Here is a 26158-nt window from a genome sequence, read left to right as displayed (position 1 = left end):
CTAGGAACAGTGGGCTAACTGCCGTGTTCAGGGGCAGAACAACAGATTTTTACCTTGTCAGCCAGAGGACTCGATCTTGGCCACCCCAATGAATGAGTGTGAATGAGTGAGTGGGAGAGTTGTCCCCCAGCAGTGGTGCACTGAAGTGATTATTTTTGCTTCACTGCCGTTACAACCCATTAAATAAGAGATGCCTTAAATGCTAGTTGGGCATTTCATCCAGCCCAACTTTGCATGTTATTAATTGTAGCATAATGTAAATGTTTACTTTGTGAAAGCCATGAGCAATTAGATGGATCTTTAATGAGCAACACCTGGGTTTTAGCGGTTGGTTATTAGGCAAAATATACAATGTTTGAGTGTAAATCCCAGTCATACTAAAAAATCCCTTATTACAGTAAATTACTTTAGTGTTACTTTAGGTCAGGGTTGGGGAGTAACTGATTACAAGCAATCTGATTTAAAAAAACAAATGTAATCAGTTATGTTACTAACAAAAATAGGACCCAACAACATGTGAAATTCATGAAGCATGTCAAATTTAGTGTCAAATTAAAGCAAAAAAATCTATATTTCAGAGATTTCCAGCCTACAAATTAGGAATAAGCAAAAGCTTTGATTTCTGTTCCAACAGATGGAAAAGGGGCCTTAGAAAACACCTATTAGAAATAAGGGCCTCCCAAACGGTTCAGTGGTCTAGGGCACTAGAGATCTTGGTTCGAGTCCAGGTTCTGTAATAGCCGGCCTCGACATAGTAGACCCTTGGGGCGGCGCACAATGGGCCCAGCATCATCCGGGTTGGGGGACTGTCTGGCTAGCATTGATGTTCTTGTCCCATTGCACATTAGCAACTCCTGTGGCGGGCACAATGCATGCTGACATGGTCACAGGTGTACAGTGTTTACTCAGACACATTAGTACGTCTGGGTTAAGTGGGCGGCTTGGCTGGGTTGTGTTTTGAAGGCTCTCGAACTTCGCCTCTCCCGAGTCCATACAGGAGTTGCAGCGATGGGACAAGACTGTAACTACATTTACATTATATTTAAGTCATTTAGCAGACGCTCTTATCCAGAGCGACTTACAAATTGGTGCAATCCAAACTACTAATTGGATGCCATGAAATTGGGGAGAAAAAGGGGTAAAAAAAAAATATATATATATATTTACATATATTAGAAATACATCAAAACACAATAATGTTGAAGACCACTGGCAACTTTTATCAACACTTATATTTCGTTTTGGAGAAGTTTTTCTGCCTTCTGTAAGTTTAAGAAACATTGCCTTGTAATTCCGTCACCAAAAACCCACATATTTAAGATATTTTCTCATTTCTGGAAGGATAATTAAAGTTCACAGAAGTAACAAGTAAAGGTAGACCTATCAATTAGTGATAGTGTGTTTACTGATAAATTATTAAGTGACTAAAATGCAAAATTCTGAAAATCGGTAATGGAATTTCTACAACTGAATTGGCTACAATGGGAAATCATAGTCGTCACTAACCACAGTTGGGTTCACAAATGCGTTTGATGGATCCTTTTGTCTTCTTCTAATGCCTCTTAAGGGGGAAAGTAATCCAAAAGTAATGGAAACTAATCAGATTACCTTACTGATTACAATTTTGGATAAGTAACTGCAAGGATTACATTTAGAAAGAAACCTACCCAACCCGGCCATCTGGCCATGAATTAACTGCTCATGTAGAATTGCACATCAATTTAGATTGGCCAAGCCAGTCACTTCATAGTAAAAGAGGGGGAAATACATACAATATCTAGAAAGAATTTACACTTATAGCAATGATTGACTATTGGTCTCGGTATGCATCTTTTAGCTGTAATTTGCAGTTGACATATTTTGGCCATTTTTACACATGGATGGCCAACGTCATTACATGTAAAGTTGTTTACAAGCGAAGGACAAGAGAATCCTACCCATCCTCGGTCAAATCTCCATTGTGCCCTGAGGCAGAAGGACAATTGTCTCGCTTTAACAATTTTGATAAACCCTGCCAACCAATAGCAGTGACATCAGCACAGACTGCCTGATTGACAATTTGCCATGAATTCCGCCAGCACACAACAGCATAAATCTACCCTTTCCCCTGCTATCCATCACAATAATATTATTATGGCACCCGTATTGTACATTAATAATCATTCACCGGTACCAAACTGTGCTGTGCAGACAGTGAGACAATGAGACAGGCGTACGGCCTGCCGCTCCTCTCGCTCCTGTGTTGCAGGCAAGTCAAGGTTGCCTGCTGCTTGCCCGCCTGGGTTCTGGTGGATTAGTTAATTTCCTGCCATCGTCTGGAAGCCATCTATTATGGAGATGTCACAGGACGCAGCGTGGAGGATGAAGCTAGCCTATCCCACGCCAGGCGCCTCCAGCGGGCCAACAGAAGTGACCTCATTAGGCTCGGAGGGGGTCAGCGGCAGGGGTCGTGGCAGGGTGTGGCTCGGCACATCTAGTTCTGATTAATCCACTATCTAGGAATCAGACCTGCTGCTCCTGAGGCTCTGGGTGCTCCCTCTACGAACGTCTACTCATTATGCTGACGACATACACCCAGTCACGCACACCTGTTATAAATGTCTATTCACTGTTAAAGTGCTTCTTCTGTCAATCACACTAGCATTAAGCAGGGGAGGTGACATCTCTCTGTCATTACTGTCGATATACAGTACCAGTCAAAAGTTTGGACACACCTAATCATTCAAGGGTTTTTCTTTATTTGTACTATTTTTAACATTGCAGAATAATAGTGAATACGTCAAAACTATGAAATAACACATATAGAATCATGTAGTTACCAAATAAGTGATAAACAAATCAAAATGTATTTTATATTTGAGATTCTTCAAAGTAGCCGCCATTTGCCTTGATGGCAGCTTTGCACACTCTTGGCATTCTCTCAACCAGCTTCATGAAGAATGTTTTTCCAACAGTCTTGAAGGAGTTCCCACATATGCTGAACAAGTGTTGGCTGCTTTTCCTTCGCTCTGCAGTCCAAATCATCCCAAATTAACTTAATTGGGTTGAGGTAGGGTGAATGTGGAGGCCAGGTCATCTGATGCAGCACTCCATTGCTCTCCTTCTTGGTCAAATAGCCCTTACACAGCCTGGAGGTGTGTTGTGTCATTGTCCTGTTGAAAAACAAATGATAGTCCCACTAAGTGCAAACCAGATGGGATGGCATATCGCTGCAGAATGCTGTGGTGGTCATGCTGGTTAAATGTGCCTTGAATTTTAAATAAATCACTGACAGTGTCACCAGCAAAGCACCCCCACATCATCACACTTCATCCTCCATGCTTCATGGTGGGAACCATAGATGTGGAGATCATCCGTTCACCTACTCTGCGTCTCACAAAAACACGGCGGTTGGGACCAAAAATCTTAAATTTAGACTCATCAGATCAAAGGACAGATTTCCACCAGTCTAATGTCCATTGCTCGTGTTTCTTGGCCCAAGCAAGTCTTTTCTTATTTTTGGTGTCCTTTAGTAGTGGTTTCTTTGCAGCAATTCGACCATGAAGGCCTCTCCTCTGAACAGTTGAGGTTGAGATGTGTCTGTTACTGGAACTCTGTGAAGCATTTATTTGGGCTGCAATTTCTGAGGCTGGTAACTCTAATGAACTTATCCTCTGCAAAGATAACTCTGGGTCTTCCTTTCCTGTGGAGGTCCTCATGAGAGCCAGTTTCATCATAGTGCTTGATGGTTTACGCAACTGCACTTGAAGAAACTTTCAAAGTTCTTGAAATTCTCCGGATTGACTGACCTTCTCATCCTAAAGTACTGATGGACTGTCATTTCTCTTTTCTTATTTGAGCTGTTCTTGCCATAATATGGACTTGGTCTTTTACCAAATAGAGCTATCTTCTGTATACCACCCCAACCATGTCACAACACAACTGATTGGCTCAAATGCATTAAGAAGGAAAGAAATTCCACAAATTAACTTTTAACAAGGCACACCTGTTAATAGAAATGCATTCCAGGTGACCACCTCATGAAGCTGGTTAAGAGAATGCCAAGAGTGTGCAAAGCTGTCATCAAGCAAAGGGTGGCTACTTTGAAGTATCTCAAATATAAAATATATGTTGATTTGTTTAACATTTTTGTGGTTACTACATGATTCCATATGTGTTATTTCATAGTTTTGATGTCTTCGCTATTATTCTACAATGTAGAAAATAGTACAAATCAATAAAAACCCTTGAATGAGTAGGTGTGTTCAAACTTTTGACTGGTACTGTAGAATTTGGATTGCTATGAGTGGTAAAACAAGCTTTGGGGTCTATTGACCTTGAGATATCTTCATGTCTTTTAAACCGTCACCATTGGAAAACTAGGCCTACTGTATGAGTTTGAAAAGTTTGTTACTGAGAAATTTTATGAATTCAGTATTCCTTCACCTTGAGAAACTTAATTTCACCTCCCCTCGACCTCCCAATACGTCTTCTTTGTCCTGATGGAATCTTAATTAATACTCTCAGATCTCCAGCTTGAGCTTCATAATGACATCTTCGGGAGTTCTCAGTCAATGACAAAGCATGCCCTTCATCTATTCGATGAGTGTAGCTGTTAAAAATCCTTTTGTCTTAACACCTCCTCCTTAGCCTGGGTCGTCACCTTTTGTCAACTGAATTGATCAGATACTGTTGAACTACACTTCAGGCAGTGTTGAATGCTTTTTGGCTTTGATGAAGTGATTGGCACCACATTGATCCAGAGCTTGACAGACTTTGGCTCCCGACCAGAGATTGCTATTGGAAGATTATCCGAAAGAAGAGTGACTGTTGTTCCCCGACGGTTGGTGAGGAAAAGAGGACATAATTATGATCCAAAGTTATGATGAATCAGATTTAATGCCTGTAATTTGACTTTCTAAATCATTGACAAGAGCCGTCAAAATGCTTTTGTTCTTTTGACTTCACCTTTGTTGTACGCCATCAAGGCATAATCTAATGCAGCCAGGTCACACCAGATCCAATGCAGTATTTGACGTTCGTCCAGGTCCCCAGGACGTTGGGAAAGCCTTCAATACTGGCCACTAGGGGCAACGGTGAGCACTATTCCCATTGGCTCGCGGCTTGCTAGGGAGTTGTGGGTGGAGATGGTGGATGGGCATAAGCCACAAGCTCCAGCTCTGAGGATTGTAAATTCAATTCCAGTGCTAGGTACTTGTTTACATGTTAGGGTTTTGACCCATATCCCAAAACTTAACCCTTAACTTAACCAGTTAGAATTAATACCTAAACTTAATTGTCAAGTTGTTTCTGTTTTAACCCTATCCCAAACCTTTACCAATCAGAATGAATGCCTAAAGTTAACAGTCACAACTTGATGTTTATCCTCCTCTGGACAAACATTGAATACTGAAGTCAGACTGTGTCAGACCGGAGCTTTTGTTGATCTAAGCACAATGCATTTTTTTATTAAGCCAGGCATTGTTTTTTTCAGAGAGAAACAGTTTGCTTCATTATCTGGTGTTTATAAGAGGATAATATGTTTTTTACTTCAGTTACACTGTCTGGCGGTTTGAATTAATATTGTGATTTAATTGCCTGGCAGTGGAAAAAAAAGTTTAAAAATGAATCACTTCAACACCGGAAGACAAGAAAGCTAGTGTGGATGAAACAGAATAGGGGCCCGTAGAGAGCCGCGGCTGACTTCCTGAGGCCTTTACACTGAGCAATCATCCACATACAAGAAATGTAAATCATATGCAAAAGTAAACACATGACAAGTAAGATAACAGCGAGGAGGGGGCACACTGTAAATGTCATTATGTGGAAAGGCGATGGTTGACTTCTCCTGCCTTCTCAAGTGCCTTGTCTGAAAAACCAACCAACAAAAGGAGCCTTCAAGGCTGAGGCAGCTGTTTTTCTTATGACCTGTTACTGTTATGCTTTTTGTATATTCCACTGTGGCCAACACAACCAATCATTGTGCAGTCTGGGGGAAAAACATGTCTGCGACTTAAAAAGCCTTTGCTGTAAGTTCTGCAGACTCTACAGTTATTGATAACTTGGAGGCTGATATCATGATGATATCATCATCTTCTTTCATTACTTATTTCATCTCAATTAATAGTATAGTATATATTTACTGGAGATCATAAAAGCAAGCATTCATGAAAACAATTGGTGAAAGATTAAACAAAAATTCTGCAATTACATAAACCCATGGTCATGTAAGGAGAGCAATAGAGAGGGATGTTCTATAATTGCTGTGGCTTTAAAACCATCCAAATTGTTTGCATCTATTTTTCAGGGTGCCTGCAGGACACACTGTGGTTTGTAATTATCACGCCCTGACCTTAGAGAGCCTTTTTATGTCTCCATTTTGTTTTGTCAGTGTCACGCCTTGGTCATTGTATTTTGTGTTTTCGTTATATATAATGTAAATGTAAATGTAAATATTTGGTCAGGCCAGGATGTGACATGGGGTTTTGTTGTTGTATTTCGTATTGGGGTTTTTGTATTATTGGGATTGTGAATTATTAGGGGTGTGTCTAGTTAGGCTTGGCTGCCTGAGGCGATTCTCAATCAGAGTCAGGTGATTCTCGTTGTCTCGGATTGGGAACCGTATTTAGGTTAGCCTGAGTTTCACTTTGTATTTTGTGGGTGATTGTTCCTGTCTTTGTGTAGTGTTCACCAGATAGGCTGTAATAGTTTCACGTTCCGTTTGTTGTTTTCGTCTTTCAGTTATTTCATGTACCGCATTTCATTCATTAAAGTCATGAGTAACCAACACGCTGCATTTCGGTCCGACTCTCTTCCTTCAACAGACGAACGTCGTTACAGTCAGGGTGTGATTTGGGTGGGCATTCTATGTGTTGTATTTCTTTGTGTTTGGCCGAGTGCGGTTCCCAATCAGAGGCAGCTGTCTATCGTTGTCTCTGATTGGCAATCATACTTAGGTAGCCATTTTTCCCACCTATGTTGTGGGATCTTGTCTTTGTTTTGAGTGCATGTAGTTTGCACAACAAAGCTGGTTGGTCGTTGTATTGTTTATTGTTTTTTTGGTGTACATTTATATTAAAGAAGAATGTATGCCTACCACGCTGCACCTTGGTCTCATTCCGACGACGAATGTCACAGTAATAACATGAATCAGAGAAACAGAGAGAGAGAGAGAGATGTATCTGATGAATTCCAGCAAAGTCCCAAATACAGTTTCACAACTGCAGCTGTGGGCTTATCCATGCCTCTCCTTCGACTTCCCCCTCACAGGAGCATATGGGAATTTGTTTGGCACTTTGACTTTGATGTGTTTAGTTTGATCAAGATTCTAACGGGGTGGGTGCTTAAAAGTCCAACTTTACTCATTCATGTGGCTAAAGGGATTATTCTGGGTCATGAACTCCTGGCCAGAGCCTGTGTTCCTCAGAAGGACTGTGGTGCCTCACTGGGGTATTGTCACTCACAGATTCCACTGAGCAATGTGAATAGGTTCTATTACATGTAGCTAGCCAGGGAAAAGCACGGAGAGAGCTACTCTCCCCACTGGGCACAAACTGGTTGAAACAACATTGTTTCATCCATTTGTCAACGTATTGTGACGTTGAATCTACGTGTAAAATACTTCCGATTTATTTTTATTATAAAAAAAAGAATCACGTCAACAGCAGAAGACAAGAAAGCTACTGTGGAGTGCAACAGAACAGGAGCCCGTAGAGAGCAGCGACCGACTTGCTGAGGCCTTTACACTGAGCAATCACCCATATACTGTACAAGAAATGTAAATTATATGCAAAAGTAAATATATGACAAGTAAAATAACAGTGAGGAGGGGGCATATTGGAACTGTCATTATGGGGAAAGGCGATGGTTGACTGCTCCTGCCTGCTCAAGTGCCTTGTCTGAAAAACAACCACAAAGGGGGCCTTCAAGACTGAGGCAGCTATTTTTCTTAGGAACTGTTACTGTTGTGTTTTTTGTATATTTCACTGCAGCCAACACAACCAATCATTGTGCAGTCTGGGGGAAAAAAACATGTTTGCGACTGAAAAAGCCTTTGCTGTGAATTGTGTAATAGAATTGAATCAGAGATACATGGAGGGAAAGATTTATCTGATTAATTCCAGTTGACAAATTCCAGAGGGGAGAGTAGTGCTCTCCCTGCTTTTCCCTGGCTGGCTCCATGAAATTGAACCTATTCATATCGCTCAGTGGAATCTGTGAGACAATACCCCAGTTGGGCACCACAGTCCGTCCCAGGAACACAGGCTCTGGCCAGGAGTCCATGTTGTTTTCAGGGTGACATTTCTATCACATGATTATGTCATCATGGTAACCAAATTTCAAAATAGACAAACCTTGTATGAATATGTTGAATTTGTTCCTCCCTGTAAGTTTAAACACTTAGATCACAATATCTACTCATCTAAAATATGGAATTGTTTTAAGGTGGTCATCAAATTGACTATGACAAATTTAGAATGTTTTATTTTAGGACCCACGTAGGTATAAAAAACAAACAAAAGTACAAGGCAACACTAAACATGTTGTCCCTCACGAATTATGCAGCACCCCCGATTATCCATTAAATGTCTTAAAAAATGGAAGGCAGTTAGCCTGGGTACCAGTCTCTTTAGCCAATCCACTCCCTATGGCAATAACAAGAAGCGGAAAAAAGAGTGGAATGTTAGCTAAAAAGACTGGTACTCAAACAACAAGGCAGTGGGGAGGAGGCAAGATCGGGTGGGACTATTCTAGCCAATGAGAGGGCAGATACGGGTGTGAACAACAGGCACAACTCCGGTATGAATTGTTTTTATTATTTTTTGCCGGGATGTCATGTGTCCTACGTATCAGTACACTCGTAACAACCGAAACACTGCGAAACTTTAAATTCTATCAACTAAGCCACTTGTAGCGAATAAGACATTACATTTTTTTGTCAACCAAATTCGACACTCATTGACATTCATACGCAACCTGGGAGTATCTGGTCAATATAATGGATAATCTGTGCCCCTAAACATCTTCTGCTATTTTGTTAACACTTTACTTGACACCCAGCATCATAACACGTTATGACACGGTCATAACCATGTCATAATATGTCATAACAGCTAACATAACTTGTCATAACCTGTTATAATATGTCATATAGAGATACTGGGGTGCAAAGGAGCAAAGGAGCAAAAGGAGCAAAATGAATACATAAATACAGTATGGGGATGAGTCTATTTACAGATGGGCTATGTACAGGTGCAATGATCTGTGAGCTGCTCTGACAGCTGGTGCAGGAAGTTAGTGAGGGAGATAAGAGTCTCCAGCTTCAGAGATTTTTGCAGTTTGTTCCAGTCATTGGCAGCAGAGAACTGGAAGGAAAGGTGGCCAAAGTAGGAATTTGCTTTGCGGGTACCCAGCGAAATGTACCTGCTGGAGCGCGTGCTGCGATGGGTGCTGCTATGGTGACCAGTGAACTGAGATGAGGCGGGGCTTTACCTAGAAAAGACTTGTAGATGACCTGGAGCCAGTGGGTTTGGTGACAAGTATGAAGCGAGGGCCAGCCAACGAGAGCGTACAGGTCTCAGTGGTGGGTATGGGGCTTTGGTAACAAAACGGATGGCACTGTGATAGACTGTATCCAATTTGATGAGTAGAGTGTTGGAGGCTATTTTGTAAATGACATTGCCAAAGTCGAGGATAGTCAGTTTTACGAGGGTATGTTTGGCAGCATGAGTGAAGGATAATTTGTTGCGAAATAGGAAGCAGATTATAGATGTCATTTTAGATTGGAGATGCTTAATGTGGGTCTGGAAGGATCGCTTACAGTCTAACCAGACACCTAGATATTTGTAGTTGTCCACATATTCTAGGTCAGAACCGTCCAGAGTAGTGATGTTGGACGGGCGGGCAGGTGCTGGCAGCGATCGGTTGAAGAGCATGCATTTAGTTTTACTTGCATTTAAGAGCAGTTGGAGGCCACGGATGGAGAGTTGTATGGCATTGAAGCACGTCTGGAGGTTAGTTAGCACAGTGTCCAAAGAAGGGCCAGAATTATACAGAATGGTGTCGTCTGCGTAGAGGTGGATCAGAGAATCACCAGCAGCAAGAACAACATCATTGATGTATATAGAGAAGAGAGTCAGCCCGGGAATTAAAGCCTGTGGGACCCCCATAGAGACTGCCAGAGGTCCGGACAACAGGCCCTCCGATTTAACACACTGAACACTATCTGAGAAGTAGTTGGTGAACCAGGCGGGACAGTCATTTGAGAAGCCAAGACTGTTGAGTCTGCCGATAAGAATGCGGTGCTTGACAGAGTCGAAAGCCTTGGCCAGGTCGATGAATACGGCTGCACAGTATTGTCTCTTATCGATGGCAGTTATGATATCGTTTAGGACCTTGAGCGTGGCTGAGGTGCACCCATGACCAGCTCGGAAGCCAGATTGCATAGCGGAGAAGGTACGGTGGAATTCGATATGGTCGTTGATCTGTTTGTTAACTTGGCTTTCGAAGACCTTAGAAAGGAAGGGTAGGATAGATTTAGGTCTGAAGCAGTTTGGGTCTAGAGTGTCTCCCCTTTAGAAGAGGGGGATGACTGCGGCAGCTTTCCAATCTTTGGGGATCTCAGACGATACGAATGAGAGGTTGAACAGGCTAATAATGGTGGTTGCAACAAGTTCGGCAGATAATTGTAGAAAGAGAGGGTCCAGATTGTCTAACCCGGCTGATTTGTAGGGTTCCAGATGTTGCAGCTCTTTAAGAACATCAGCTATCTGGATTTGGTTGAAGGAGAAATGGGGGAGGCTTGGGCGAGTTGCTGTGGGGGGTGCAGGGCAGTTGACCGAGGTAGGGGTAGCAAGGTGGAAAGCATGGCAAGCCGTAGAAAAATGCTTATTGAAATTCTCAATTATCGTGGATTTATCGGTGGTGACAGTATTTCCTAGCCTCAGTGCAGTGGGCAGCTGGGAGGAGGGGCTCTTATTATCCATGGACTTTACAGTGTCACAGATCTTTTTGAGTTTGTGCTACAGGATGCACATTTCTGTTTGAAAAGGCTAGCCTTAGCTTTCCTAACTGCTTATCACAGGGGCATGTACTGTACGTGGTAGGCCTAGTCCAAGTAAAGTGACATAGGATGGTCATAATGCTTCATGACAGTGTCATAAAATGTATTTTCTTCAAGTTATTTAAAATATTATGAAAATAATTCATTACAACAACAACAAGAGATTTAAGAAACAAACTTTCAAACGAAAGGAACCTTAGCTGGGAAAAACATATTTTGAATAAATGTGGGTTATGATACTCTTTTGTAGGTGTCATGACCAGCCAAGAAATAACGCAATATATGTCACAACAGGTGTAAATATATGGGTCATGACAGTGTTATGACCTAATTATGACAGATTATGACAAGTTATGTAGGCTATTATAACATATTATACATTGGATGGGTCTAATCCTGAATGCTGATTGGATAAAAGCACATTTCAGCCGGTGTCCATTCTACAAGTTACCACCGTGTCACGCCTTGGTCTTAGTATTTTGTGTTTTCTTTATTTATTTGGTCAGGCCAGGGTGTGACATGGGTTATTGTGGTGTGTTTTTTGTCTTGGGGTTTTGTGGGGTGTCTAATTAGTCTATGGCTGCCTGAGGCGGTTCTCAATCAGAGTCAGGTGATTTATCGTTGTCTCTGATTGGGAACCATATTAAGGTAGCCATATTCTGTGAGTGTTTTCGTGGGTGATTGTTCCTGTCTTTGTGTTTGCACCAGATAGGGCTGTTTCGGTTTTTCACTTTTCATTATTTTGTAGTTTCCGCTTGTATTGTTTTTTCCTTCATTAAAATCTATCATGAATTATCATCACGCTGCATTTTGGTCCGATCCTTGTTCTACCTCTTCATCAGAGGAGGAGATAGAAGAGAGTCGTTACACACCGGCTAAATCTATGACGTTAAAATGTCTATTTACTTGTTCCATCTGGCTGCGCAATCTCCTGTCTCATCAGTCCAGTCAGGCAAATTATAAACTTGATCTCCACTATAAAATCATCCAGACATTATCTCACATATCTTTTAGACTAACATTTCATTTTCAACCGTGGAGATTTGTATAAACCTTGCTGTCTGCCTCTCCGACATTTGCACCATTGTTTCAATATTCAATTCAGATCTCCAGCTGTTGCATGATTGTGTCGGGAGTCGGAATGAGACAGACAGGCAGGTAGCTTTTCTCAGCCAGTTGAAATCATGAGTTGAAATCATTTTTATAAATATCTTCAACTAAATCTCAATAGAAAACAGGTCAAACAAAGTGAAATGAAGCTAGTTTGCAGTCTTTCTAGCTTCAGTTTGAAGTGATTTTTCGCTAGTCCCTCTGAACAACTGTGTCCTGACAAGAGAGCACATTTTCTATGCCAGGCGAAATCACGCATCATTTAGCTCATTGTTATGGATGTATCCAAATAAATGTCACTAGAAAACAGCTTAAACAAATGCAAATGTTTGTTGTTACTCTGGCTGGACTGTCTGACGTGGCTGTAAATTACTGGGTTGCGTCCATACTGTAGATATGGAACTAGAAAGAGACTTAACGACTGGGACGCGTCTCTGGCAACCGAACCGATAGAACGAATGACGAGCCGGTTTGGGTAGCAACCCTAGATTTGTGTCGGGACTATATATTATGGAAGGATGAAATAGTATGAATAAATTAATCTGAATAACGTTTTTAATGAAAATATATCAATCATTATTTGAATAAGATGGTATCCCATTGTATAAAAGGGATAACGCCTTCAAAGTCGGTGTTCGGAGGATATATTGGTATGTTTCCCCGGCGCGAAGACAAATATCCTCCAAACACCGGCTTCTCGGGCATTATCACTTACATGTACTTTTAATGTAGTCTAATCTCAACTGCAATCCAGGTCATTTGGTTGTGCTATTAGATGAACACGGCTTTATCACTTAACGTGTTGTAATGACCTGACTAGTCCATAAAGGAACTATTGTCCAGACAGAGGATTGAGTTTACGAATTGACGGTTTATTAAACCAATTTTACACAGGCTATTGTTTGGCTGTAGCCCAATAAATGAAAGATAACCTACAAGCTAATTGTGACCTTCTCTTGTGAAGCCCAGACGTAAGAGAGAGAAGAAAGGCTAAACCTGGTCTTATTAACTTCCAATGCTCCATCCCCCTGCCCAACCCCCCTCCACGCCACTCCGCCAACTGCCAGGATGCCCGGCATCAGAACACTCCAGGCATTCCTGTGATTGGCAGATAGCAGGTTGATTGGCATGTCGGACTCCGCGAACACTGGGTACGGGTAAGTACAACACAACCACGTACTAGCCTAACACATAACACACAGCTGTCTGTGCGGGTCGCTACAGTGTTATGACACTGGGTGTCAAGTAAAGTGTTACCCCCAGTTTTTCATCACAGTGCTAGGTTACCTGCAGACTACTCCCCTGAAGCTTTGTGTGCGTTGTAGAACAAAACAACCAACACTTTTGTGTTTGTGACAGTCTCCCCTTTCGACATTGCTGACAGGTTAGTTTGTAGCTCTAAAGGTTCGGTCTGGACAGTTGGTTTTGTGAGAAGATCTCTTCGAAATTAGGATGTCTGGGACGGAGAGTTCAAACGACTGCCGTAAAGCTGGATGACAGAGTGAAACAAATTATTTTGTGGCGATTTTCTTGTCAGGATCCTCTCATGTGTAGAAAAATACCCCTTTCACAAGCCCCATATTATGGAATATTATGCAAGCAGTGAAAACATCTCCTTTAACTAAGGTCGATGTCCGTGTCAGTTTAAACTAGAGATATCGTTTTTTTTCTTCAGTTGGAAGTGCCTCAATCCACTGCATCCACCTATGTCACACTTCCACATCTGTGGTGAAGGTGGCAGAACTAGAGCAGTGTTTGTCAGATCATGAGACATCCTAAAAATCGGTCTTCTCACAAAATCATCTGTAGCGTTCGAATGGTTTGGCCTATAAAACCGTTTATGACCCCTCTATGGAAAGGTGAGACTGTCATGAGCACATCTGTTTGGCAGAGTAACAGGTGTGTGAAGCTTACTATCTCTCACATTCAAGAGAGACAAACTTATCTGCTCTTCAACCAGGGTACAGCACAGGGAAATCCGAAAAAGGCTTAGAAGATCATGTTTTCATGTTGTGGTACAGAGACCACATCCTCAAACCATCCCGTGGTCTGAGGATGTTCTGCTCAGAAAACTTCTAGGTTTGGTTTACGAGTCAAATAAAATAAAATTGTCACATGCTTCGTAAAAAGAAGGTGTAGACTAACTGTGAAATAAATAGTGACACGAGGAATAAATACACAGTGAATAACGAATAACAATAACAAGTAAAAAATAAAAGTACAAGAGTCGATGTCCAGTGGTACGAGGTAATTGAGGTAACTATTTACATATAGGTAGGGGTAAAGTGACTAGGCAACAGGAGAGATAATAGACAGTGTCAGCAGTGTGTATATGTGGGGGGGCAGTGATCGGGAGTCCCATAAGGCGGCTCACAATTGGCCCAGCGCTGTCCGGGTTAGGGGAGGGTTTTGCCGGGGTAGGCCGTCATTGCAAATAAGAATTTGTTCTTAAAACCTCTTACCTCCACCCGACACGCAGGCGTCCCATCTAGACATCTGGAAATGCAAATGCGCTATGCTAAATGCTAATAGCACTCGTTAAAACTCAAACGTTCATTAAAACACACATGCAGGGTACTGAATTAAAGCTACACTCGTTGTGAATCCAGCCAACAAGTCAGATTTTTAAAATGCTTTTCGGCGAAAGCATGAGAAGCTATTATCTGATAGCATGCAACACCCCTGAAGACCCGCAGGAGACGTAAACAAAATAATTAGCATAGTCGGCGCTACACAAAATGCAGAAATAAAATATAAAACATTCATTACCTTTGACGGCACTTTGTTGGCACTCCTTGATGTCCCATAAACATCACTATTGGGTCTTTTTTTCGATTAAATCGGTCCATATATAGCCTAGATATCGATCTATGAAGACTGTGTGATCAAGGAAAAAAACAGCGTTTTATAACGCAACGTCATTTTTTAAAATTAAAAAAGTTGACGATAAACTTTCACAAAACACTTCAAAATACTTTTGTAATGCAACTTTAGGTATTAGTAAACGTTAATAATCGATCAAATTGATCACGGGGCGATGTATATTCTATAGCTCTACGTCTTGAAATAATGTCCGGATAAATCTCAACCAAAATATCCGGTCGGAGACCGGAAGAAATGGGCTGTCTCTTGTTCGTTTGACCAAGAAACAAAGCCTAGGCAAATGACAAGACTGTCAACATCGTGTGGAAGCTGTAGGTATTGGAACCTCGGCTCCAGGTAATGTGGTTTCCATTCAACAATACATTCAAGTGGCGCATTGATATATTTTCCAGTTGTCAGTGATCAGATTTTCCTGCGCTTTTCGATGAAACGCACGTTCTGTTATAGTCACAGCCGTGATTTAACCAGTTTTAGAAACGTTTGAGTGTTTTCTATCCACACATACTAATCATATGTATATACTATATTCCTGGCATGAGTATCAGGGCGCTGAAATGTTGAGCGATTTTTAACAGAATGTTAGAAAAAGTAGGGGGTAGGATCAAAAAACATTAAAAAGGTACGACAGCCCGCTTGGAGTTTGCCAAAAGGCACCTTAAATACTCTCAGACCATGAGAAACAAGATTATGTGGTATGTTGAAACCAAGATTCAAATCTTTGGCCTGAATGCTAAGCATCACGTCTGGAGGACACCTGGCACCATCCCTACGGTGAAGCTTGGTGGTGTCAGCATCATGCTGTGGGGGTACTTTTCAGAGGCATGGACTGGGAGACTAGTCAGGATCAAGGCAAAGATAAATGGAGCAAAGTACAGAGAGATCCTTGAAGAAAACCTGCTCCAGAGCACTCAGGACCTCAGACTGGGGCGACGGTTCACCTTCAACAGGACAATGACCCTAAGCCCACAGCCAAGACAACGCAGGAGTGGCTTCAGTCGTCTCAAATAAAACTGTGAAGGACCTCGGCGTTACTCTGGACCCTGATCTCTCTTTTGAAGAACATATCAAGACCATTTCGAGGACAGCTTTTTTCCATCTACGTAACATTGCAAAAATCAGAAACTTTCTGTCCAAAAATGATGCAGAAAAATTAATCCATGCTTTTGTCACTTCTAGGTTAGACTACTGCAATGCTCTATTTTCCGGCTACCCGGATAAAGCACTAAATAAACTTCAGTTAGTGCTAAATACGGCTGCTAGAATCCTGACTAGAACCAAAAAATTTGATCATATTACTCCAGTGCTAGCCTCTCTACACTGGCTTCCTGTCAAAGCAAGGGCTGATTTCAAGGTTTTACTGCTAACCTACAAAGCATTACATGGGCTTGCTCCTACCTACCTCTCTGATTTGGTCCTGCCGTACATACCTATACGTACGCTACGGTCACAAGACGCAGGCCTCCTAATTGTCCCTAGAATTTCTAAGCAAACAGCTGGAGGCAGGGCTTTCTCCTATAGAGCTCCATTTTTATGGAACGGTCTGCCTACCCATGTCAGAGACGCAAACTCGGTCTCAACCTTTAAGTCTTTACTGAAGACTCATCTCTTCAGTGGGTCATATGATTGAGTGTAGTCTGGCCCAGGAGTGGGAAGGTGAACGGAAAGGCTCTGGAGCAACGAACCGCCCTTGCTGTCTCTGCCTGGCCGGTTCCCCTTTTTCCACTGGGATTCTCTGCCTCTAACCCTGTTACGGGGGCTGAGTCACTGGCTTGCTGGGGCTCTCTCGTGCCGTCCCTGGGGGGGGATGCGTCACCTGGGTGGGTTGATTCACTGTTGTGGTCGGCCTGTCTGGGTTCCCCCCCCCCCTTGGGTTGTACCGTGTCGGAGATCTTTGTGGGCTATACTCGGCCTTGTCTCAGGATGGTAAGTTGGTGGTTGAAGATTTCCCTCTAGTGGTGTGGGGGCTGTGCTTTGGCAAAGTGGGTGGGGTTATATCCTTCCTGTTTGGCCCTGTCCGGGGGTGTCCTCGGATGGGGCCACAGTGTCTCCTGACCCCTCCTGTCTCAGCCTCCAGTATTTATGCTGCAGTAGTTTATGTGTCGGGGGCTAGGGTCAGTTTGTTTATCTGGAGTACTTCTCCTGTCCTATTCGGTGTCCTGTGTAAATCTAAGTGTGCGTTCTCTAATTCTCTCCTTCTCTCTTTCTTTCTCTCTCTCGGAGGACCTGAGCCCTAGAACCATGCCCCAGGACTACCTGACATGATGACTCCTTGCTGTCCCCAGTCCACCTGGCCATGCTGCTGCTCCAGTTTCAACTGGCCTGGGCCCTAGGACCATGTCCCAGGACTACCTGACATGAGGACTCCTTGCTGTCCCCAGTCCACCTGGCCATGCTCCTGCTCCAGTTTCAACTGTTCTGCCTTACTATTATTCAACCATGCTGGTCATTTATGAACATTTGAACATCTTGGCCACGTTCTGTTATAATCTCCACCTGGCACAGCCAGAAGAGGACTGGCCACCCCACATATGCTCTCTCTAATTCTCTCTTTCTTTCTCTCTCTCGGAGGACCTGAGCCCTAGGACCGTGCCCCAGGACTACCTGACATGATGGCTCCTTGCTGTCCCCAGTCCATCTGACTGTGCTGCTGCTCCAGTTTCAACTGTTCTGCCTTATTATTATTTGACCATGCTGGTCATTTATGAACATTTGAACATCTTGGTCATGTTCTGTTATAATCTCTACCCGGCACAGCCAGAAGAGGACTGGCCACCCCACATAGCCCGGTTCCTCTCTAGGTTTCTTCCTAGGTTTTGGCCTTTCTAGGGAGTTTTTCCTAGCCACCGTGCTTTTACACCTGCATTGTTTGCTGTTTGGGGTTTTAGGCTGGGTTTCTGTACAGCACTTTGAGATATCAGCTGATGTATGAAGGGCTATATAAATAAATTTGATTTGATTTGATTTGATTCGGGACAAGTCTCTGAATGTCCTTGAGTGGCCCAGCCAGAGCCCGGATGTGAACCTGTAGAAACCTAAAAATAGCTGTGCAGCAACGTTCCTCATCCAACCTGACAGAGCTTGAGAGGATCTGCAGAGAAGAATGGGAGAAACTCCCCAAATAAAGGTGTGCCAAGCTTGTAGCGTCATACCCAAGAAGAATTGCTGCCAAAGGTGCTTCAACAAAGTACTGAGTAAAGGGTCTGAATACTTATGTAAATGTGATATTTTGGGTTTTATTTAGGTTTTACTTTGGAACAAATTTGCTAATTATTGCTTTGTCAGTGTGTATTATGTGTAGATTGATGAGGTAAAATAACGTTTTAAATTAATACATTTTTGAATAAGGCTGACATAACAAAATGTGGGAAAAGTACAGGGGTTTGAATACTTTCCGAAGGCAAAGTATGTGGCAGATTTAAAGGACAACACTGTATTTTCTTACCCATGCAGGGCTGTGGATTGTCATTATCAGTGTGAGAAAATTGTGATTGTATTCATGTCATGTGTTTAGTGCTATTTACAAAAAAGTCATTTTTTATTATGAAGTACATCGTAGACATCATATATTCAGCTAATCACATATAGTATTTTGGTTGGACATCAGTCTCACCATTGTCAAACATAATATTCCTGTCTTACAGGGAATAAGTCATTATTGGCCGTGACTGATGTAATATGGTAGAAATACTCGGGAAGGCATCAAACGCAGGTTGAGGTCTCTGCAGAATGGGAGAGAGAATTGAAATGGGAAACATACAGGTGACAGTGGCACAAAGCATACCAGCTGAGAGACAGCTCATGATGCTCTTACAGATGGAATTCTTGAAAAGGTCATGGACTGTTTATCCGTTTTCCTCAGCTGAAACACTCCCCATCTTTCTTTCTCTGCCTGTCTCTCACTTTTCTCTCCCTCCCTCTTTCACCTGATGCTCACAATAACCTTTCACTTCATCATTCTTGTCCTAGTTTTTTTTTGTCCTCCCTCTCCCACTCTTTCCTCAATCTCTTGTCTCTCTCTCTCACATACAATACCAAACGTATTCTCTTGAATTTCTCTGTGTATGGGTTTCTCTCTCTCTCCTGCCCTCTCTATCAAACTCTTGCTCTTTCTTTCCCCCTCTTTCTCCTGTCCCCCTCAATATCTCAGGGCAATGTTTTCATCTTCCTCTTCATCCTTCTTGGTCAGGCCGTCCCCAGTCCGAGCAACAGTGGTTCTAATTCCTGTGTGATGTAGGTAATCACACACATAGGCCCTGCTCACACAGACACTTTAATTTTCTCCCTGCCGATTTGATTAACATTGACAGCTTGCAGGAGCCTGGGAATAGACAAAGAGGAGTTGGGAATGATGTAGTGGTGTTGGAGGGAATGTGTAATCTTAGTTAGCCCATAAAGATAGAGAGAGACCGTAGGCCTATTTGGCTCTGCTCTCCACTGGGCAGCAGCAGGGCTGTGGGGGTCAGGGAAGACTCACCTGGGCAATCATTCTCTGTACTTTCCCTTGTCCCAGACAAGCTGGGAAGGTAATTCCAGATTTGCGTCATGTTCTCTCTGAGTGCTGCTCCTCTCCTTGTGCTCCTGTAGCTCAGTTGGTAGAGTGTGGTGGTTGCAATGCTGGGGTTGTGGGTTCATTGCCACAGGGGACCATAACAGGGGACCAGTACAGAGACAAATGTAGGAAATTGTATGCACTCACTACTGTAAGTGGCTCTGGATCAGAGTGTCTGCTAAAAGGGTTCTCCTATGGGGACAGCCATAGAACACTACTTTATTTTTTATTTTATTTATTTAACCAGGAAGGGCTCATTGAGATTAATATCTCTTTTCAAGAGCGCCCTGGCCAAGATAGGCAGCAACAAGTCATTACAAACAAAATACAGACAGACAATATGAAAAACTACAAGTAATCAAGTAAAAACCATTGAATTCAGAAGAGCATAAAACAGCGAATTAAAAACATTGCTAGATAAAGTAAGTTTGTTAATGCCAAAAACACCACTACCTTGTGTTTTACCTCACTGTCAGTATTGAGCAGCTCATCCAGACAAATCAGGGTCTTAAACTACTCGACTGTAAGCACTGTAGTGGATGGAGATAGCATTTGCATAGATTGATTTCTTATTACTTGGTTTTGCGTGGTCTGGAGAAGTTCCTTGCTTTTCCCAACCACCGCCCACCATAAGCATCCAGGGGGTAAATCAGCAGCAGGAAGGGTAGAGGGCCAACACCGAACAGCCTCCACTTCCAGACCACTTTACCCTCTCATCGCTTGTCTGTCTTACAGTAAACAACACAACACTACCTGGCTGCCTCTCAATGGAAAGACACACACACTTCAGACTTACAGCGCCTTGAGATATTCAGTATAGTTTGAAATTTAGTCGAAAAGTTTTTCATGCCATTGATCATATGTAGCCTATCAATGTATTTTTTTATCTTACCTATCAACATTTTTTATTTAACTAGGCAAGTCAGTTAAGAACAAATTCTTATTTACAATGACGGCCTACTAGGGAACAGTGGGTTAACTGCCTAGTTCAGGGGCAGAACTACAGATTTTTACCTTGTCAGCTCGGGGATTTGAGCCAGCATTCTTTCGGTTACTGGCCCAACACTCTAACCACTAGGCTACTGTAGTCACATTAAGAGCACATACATTGATAATAAACTCTTTATTTATTCGTTATTAGTAATACATGTATTTATTTGATCTTATTGTCATTGATTCTGTCTCTGTAAACTGCAGCAGAATGTTTACTTGTTTGCTCTGGTGTTGTTTATCCCCTTCTGCTGCCAGCCAGTGCAACCTATCGTCAGCATTCACACTGCATGCCTGTATGCACCTTTAGCCACTGCCATCCCTTTCCCTTACGTACAGACGCTGCTTCACACTGCATGCCTGTATGCACCTTTAGCCACTGCCATCCCTTTCCCTTACGTACAGACGGTTCTTCACACTGCATGCCTGTATGCACCTTTAGCCACTGCCGTCCCTTTCCCTTACGTACAGACGGTGCTTCACACTGCATGCCTGTATGCACCTTTAGCCACTGCCATCCCTTTCCCTTACGTACAGACGCTGCTTCACACTGCATGCCTGTATGCACCTTTAGCCACTGCCATCCCTTTCCCTTACGTACAGACGGTTCTTCACACTGCATGCCTGTATGCACCTTTAGCCACTGCCGTCCCTTTCCCTTACGTACAGACGCTGCTTCACACTGCATGCCTGTATGCACCTTTAGCCACTGCCGTCCCTTTCCCTTACGTACAGACGGTTCTTCACACTGCATGCGTGTATGCACCTTTAGCCACTGCCGTCCCTTTCCCTTACGTACAGACGGTTCTTCACACTGCATGCCTGTATGCACCTTTTGCCACTGCCGTCCCTTTCCCTTACGTACAGACGGTGCTTCACACTGCATGCCTGTATGCACCTTTAGCCACTGCCGTCCCTTTCCCTTACGTACAGACGGTTCTTCACACTGCATGCCTGTATGCACCTTTAGCCACTGCCGTCCCTTTCCCTTACGTACAGACGGTTCTTCACACTGCATGCCTGTATGCACCTTTTGCCACTGCCGTCCCTTTCCCTTACGTACAGACGGTTCTTCACACTGCATGCCTGTATGCACCTTTTGCCACTGCCGTCCCTTTCCCTTACGTACAGACGGTTCTTCACACTGCATGCCTGTATGCACCTTTTGCCACTGCCGTCCCTTTCCCTTACGTACAGACGGTTCTTCACACTGCATGCCTGTATGCACCTTTTGCCACTGCCGTCCCTTTCCCTTACGTACAGACGGTGCTTCACACTGCATGCCTGTATGCACCTTTTGCCACTGCCGTCCCTTTCCCTTACGTACAGACGGTGCTTCACACTGCATGCCTGTATGCACCTTTTGCCACTGCCGTCCCTTTCCCTTACGTACAGACGGTTCTTCACACTGCATGCCTGTATGCACCTTTAGCCACTGCCATCCCTTTCCCTTACGTACAGACGGTTCTTCACACTGCATGCCTGTATGCACCTTTAGCCACTGCCGTCCCTTTCCCTTACATACAGACGGTTCTTCACACTGCATGCCTGTATGCACCTTTAGCCACTGCCATCCCTTTCCCTTACGTACAGACGGTTCTTCACACTGCATGCCTGTATGCACCTTTAGCCACTGCCATCCCTTTCCCTTACGTACAGACGGTTCTTCACACTGCATGCCTGTATGCACCTTTAGCCACTGCCATCCCTTTCCCTTACGTACAGACGGTTCTTCACACTGCATGCCTGTATGCATCTTTAGCCACTGCCGTCCCTTTCCCTTACGTACAGACGGTTCTTCACACTGCATGCCTGTATGCACCTTTAGCCACTGCCATTCCTTTCCCTTACGTACAGACGGTGCTTCACACTGCATGCCTGTATGCACCTTTAGCCACTGCCGTCCCTTTCCCTTACGTACAGACGCTGCTTCACAGTGAATGCGGTAAAGGATGTGCATCACTGCTCTCCCTCCCTCTCTCTCTCCCTCTCTGTCTCTCCCTCCCTCTCTAAAGCTCTAGGTTATAAGGATGAGGATAAATAATTATGTATGCTTGTTAATTTCCACCATCATCTATTATACAGTAGTGGTGCATGGGTAAAGTCACTGGGGAAGCCAAGCCAAAATAAAATTGTTGTGAAAAAAATGTTTAAAATAAAATTGTTGTGATAATTGCATTGTTTGCTCTATAACCTGTTAGTTTATATGCCTTGCCACCGTGAAACAGAGGCCTAAGGCCGATACAATAAGAAGACACAGTGGCAGAATAAATTCAACAACACCTTTGTTTCATCAAAAAACCGGAGAGCAACCTCTGTCCGGTGAAGTCCACAAAGCATATTGCATGTAACAAACAGCTACATGGCCTATAGCATGGTCAAGCAAGTTGAAGTTTCCAACATTTTCAGACTACTTAACAACTATTAATTTAGAACCACAGAGTTTATCGTAAGTTGCAAAGAAAACAGAAGCTGAGTGCTGTTGAGCTACAGGGCACTGATGTACCAGGGTCCCTCTTCATCATCAACCACTGGGTGGACACGGGTTTGACAGGATCACTGGCAGCAGTACTAGCAACCTTCACTCAGGGTCACATCAATGCTCTCCTCCACTAAAATAGAAACACCTACAGAATCCTAAACCGCTCCCTATGCAATCCAATGCGTTGGGAATATCCTTTAACTACACCAAGCCAAGTGACACAAAATGCACTGAGAAATGTGAGAAAGTGGAGCATGTCTCTAGTATCTCTGTTAACTTCCCCCTGCTGGCTATCTGTTGCTTCCCATAATAAACTGGGAGATTATGAGCAGGCCAGATGTGGAGAGGGAACATTCTCCTCCGGGCTGGGGCCTATGTAGGCCACTGACTGAGAGTACTGACTGGAGCTCAACCAACCTCTCTTCTGAATCTCTTATCTGGGGGGAACAAATACCAACACATTTTGGATGCATGTGTGATGTGTAGGGACAGGAGGTTTTCCTGAGAATGAAAGGGAAAAGCTTGGCCCTAATGATGTACAGTATCTAGTCATAGAGGGGGCCTGGCATGGGTGAATACTGTAGATGGGATGGAGATTGTGCTGACTTATATCGTGCTGACAGTAGACATCTCTCATTACCAAACATTGATATGTCCACAGTTATTTGTGATAGTTAGTATTGTTGTGTCAGTCTATTTTGAGCACTGAGAAGCAACTCGAGGCATTTCTTGTTCTCGATATTCCGTTAGTCGAACAGACACGAACCTTCTACGATGTTCACCACATACTGTGTATGAGAGCTCCCAATGAACTAAATTGGGGTTCTTTCTTTTTCCAGAGGCTCCTTCAGACGTTTTAGATGCATCCTTCCAAGAACCTTGTTTTGGTTCGTCTAATCTCTTTGATGATCAAATATAATACAATTGTATTTGTCACATACACTGAATAAAGTGGTGTAGACTTTGCTGTGAAATGCTTACTTACAAACCTTTTCCCAACAATGCAGTGTTAAAAAGAATGAAAAAATAGCAAATAAAAGAGAGAAAAAAGGAAATAGTAACACAATATAATAACAATAATGAGGCTATATACAATGAGTACCAGTACCGAGTCAGTGCATTGCAAAAGTATTCATTCCCCTTGGCGTTTTTCCAATTTCTTTGCATTATAACCTGAAATGTAAATAGATTTTATGTGGAAGTCATGTAATGGACACAAAATAGTCTAAATTGGTGAAGTGAAATTTCAAAAAAATCTGAAAAAAATGTTAAAAAAGGAAAAGTGGTGCATGCACATGTTTTCACCCCCTTTGCTATGGAGCCCCTAAATAAGATCTGGTGCAACCAATTACCTTCAGAAGTCACATAATTAGTTAAATAATGTCCACCTGTGTGCAATCTAAGTGTCACATAATCTGTCACATAATCTCAGTATATATACACCTGTTCTGAAAGGCACCAGAGTCTGCAACACCACTAAGCAAGGGACACCACCAAGCAAGCGGCACCATGAAAACCAAGGAGCTCTCCAAACAGGTCAGGGACAAAGTTGTGGAGAAGTACAGATCATGGTTGGGTTATAAAAAAATCAGAAACTTTGAACATCCCACGGAGCACCATTAAATCCATTATTAAAAAATGGAAGTAATATGGCACCACAACAAACCTGCCAAGAGAGGGCCGTCCACCAAAACTCATGGACCAGGCAAGGAGGGCATTAATAAGAGTTGCAACAAAGAGACCAAAGATAACCCTGAAGGAGCTGCAAAGCTCCACAGCGGAGATTGGAGTATCTGTCCATAGGACCACTTTAAGCCGTACACTCCATAGAGCTGGGCTTTATGGAAGAGTGGCCATAAAGAGCCATTGTTAACCTGTTACTCCTACCCCCTACTTTTTCGAACATTCTGTTAAAAATCGCGCAACATTTCAGCGCCCTGGTACTCATGCCAGGAATATAGTATATGCATATGATTAGTATGTGTGGATAGAAAACACTCAGACATTTATAAAACTGGTTAAATCACGGCTGTGACTATAACAAAACGTGTGTTTCATTAAAAAGCGCAGGAAAATCTGATCACTGAAAATGCGAAAATATATCCATGCGCCACTAGAACCCATTCTTGAATGTGAACCACATTAAATGGGGCCGAGGTTGCAATACCTACAGCTTCCACACGATGTCAACAGTCTTGTCAATTGCCTACGATTTGTTTCTTGGTCAAACGGGCACAATGTAGCGCCTTTCTTCCGGTCTCCGAACGGATATTTTGGTTGAGATTTACCCGGACATTATTTCCAGACGTACCCCTATAGAATACACATCGCCTCGTGATCAATTTGATCGCTTATTAACTTTTACTAATACCTAAAATTGCATTACAAAAGTATTTCGAAGTGTTTTGTGAAAGTTTATCGTCGACTCTTTTAATTTAAAAAAATGACGTTACGTTATAAAACACTATTTTTTTCCTTGATCACAGTCTTCATAGATTGATATCTAGGCTATATATGGACCGATTTAATCGGGAAAAAAGACCCAATAGTGATGTTTATGGGACATCTAGGAGTGCCAACAAAGAAGATGGTCAAAGGTAATGAATGTTTTATATTTTATTTGTGCGTTTTGTGTAGGGCCGACTATGCTAATTATTTTGTTTACGTCCCCTGCGGGTCTTTTGGGGTGTTACATGCTATCAGATAATAGCTTCTCATGCTTTCGCCAAAAAGCATTTTAAAAATCTGACTTTTTGCCCGGATTCACAACGAGTGTAGCTTTAATTCAATACCCTGCATGTGTATTTTAATGAACGTTTGAGTTTTAACAAGTGCTATTAGCTTTTAGCGTAGCGCATTTGCATTTCCAGATGTCTAGATGGGACGCCTGCGTGTCGGGTAGGAGCAAGTGGTTAAAGAAAAATATTAGGAAACACGTTTGGTGTTTGCCAAAAGGCATGTGGGAGACTCCCCAAACTCCCCTAAAATGGAACTTTTTGGCCATGAAGGAAAACGCTATGTCTGGAGCAAACCCAACACGTCTCATCATCACCCCGAGAACATCATACCCACAGTGAAGCACGGTGGTGGCAGCATCATGCTA

Source organism: Oncorhynchus gorbuscha, linkage group LG02 (genome assembly GCF_021184085.1).
Source record: "Oncorhynchus gorbuscha isolate QuinsamMale2020 ecotype Even-year linkage group LG02, OgorEven_v1.0, whole genome shotgun sequence".
Lineage (NCBI taxonomy): Eukaryota > Metazoa > Chordata > Actinopteri > Salmoniformes > Salmonidae > Oncorhynchus > Oncorhynchus gorbuscha.
This window is presented reverse-complemented; position numbering follows the sequence as displayed.